Source organism: Echinops telfairi, unplaced genomic scaffold (genome assembly GCF_000313985.2).
Source record: "Echinops telfairi isolate 266 unplaced genomic scaffold, ASM31398v2 ScPeMD7_7469;HRSCAF=8507_1, whole genome shotgun sequence".
In the NCBI taxonomy this organism is placed as follows: Eukaryota; Metazoa; Chordata; class Mammalia; order Afrosoricida; family Tenrecidae; genus Echinops; species Echinops telfairi.
Genome location: NW_022111373.1, coordinates 120526807 through 120527946, shown reverse-complemented (window position 1 = coordinate 120527946; position 1140 = coordinate 120526807).

Genomic DNA, 1140 nt, shown 5'->3' with positions numbered 1-1140 from the left:
TAACCCACTTTGTTTTCATTTTGAAATAGGGGTTTTCTCAGAGTGTGTCATATTTGTACCTTGTGCGGCCAAAAATTAATTCTCAACATTTTAGCCTAGGCAGCGATACCTTGGAGAAGATTGTGTCTCTCACAACATCTAGCTCAAAAATCCTAATGGATGCATTAGAGAACCATGAGCCACATATTTTTACATTGTCAAAATCATGTCTTCCCAGCAGGATAATTCACGAGGTGCGATGGGGGCCTGTGGTACCAGAGGGTCTTCTCAGGGAAACAATGGCGATAAGGACTAACACCCCCAGTGGTTTTGCTGATACTGCAAAACCTCCAATGGCTAGATTTTTTTTTCTTCATCCACTTGAAGCAAATGCTAAGTGAAAAGTGACAGGATGCTACGCCTTCTAAAATAAACCTGTGCTTGTTGGAGGAGAGTCTGTTATTACAGCTGGAACAGCACTTCCCAGTTGAGGCTAGCCCAACAGAGGAAAAGTTGTATCCCCCACCCCCGAAAGGGAGAGTGTGTTTCTCCCTGAAATCCGAAAGAAAAGGCAAAGACAGCAGGTCCCTGCCCCCAAATTAGATAAAGAAGACACATTTTCAGTGGAGCAAACCAGAATGCCTTTCAGTCTATAATTGTCATTGGCATCTCCTGGAGTCTGAGACTTCCTTCCCTCTCCATCCTCTCTTCATGTCCCTACGCCCTCCCCATCCTTCAGCATCTAACTCAAATCCATCTCGTCTGACTCTCTTCTCTCACTCCTTTGATTCTCTGTCATGCCCTTTCTGGGTGGCCAAGAGCACACACACTTGTGATCTTTACAAAGTAGCCTTGAGATTTCGCCTCCCAGGAAGGTATAAACTGGCTTGTGGGAAAGGGAAATAACTAGTATTGCATCTTATTATGCATTAGGCTGTGATCCAAAGGGTCAGCAGTTCAAAAGCACCAGCATCTCCTCGGGAGAAAGACTGGGCTTTCTACTCCCGTCAACAGTCACAGGACCCAGAAACCACAGCGGGTTGTGTTAGGTCAGCATTGCCTCGATGACGGTGAGCTTCATTTTTGGCACAGTCGTGCACATACTGAGCATTCAAGTCCTTACTCTATTTCCTGAGAATATGCTCATTTACAAATAATCAC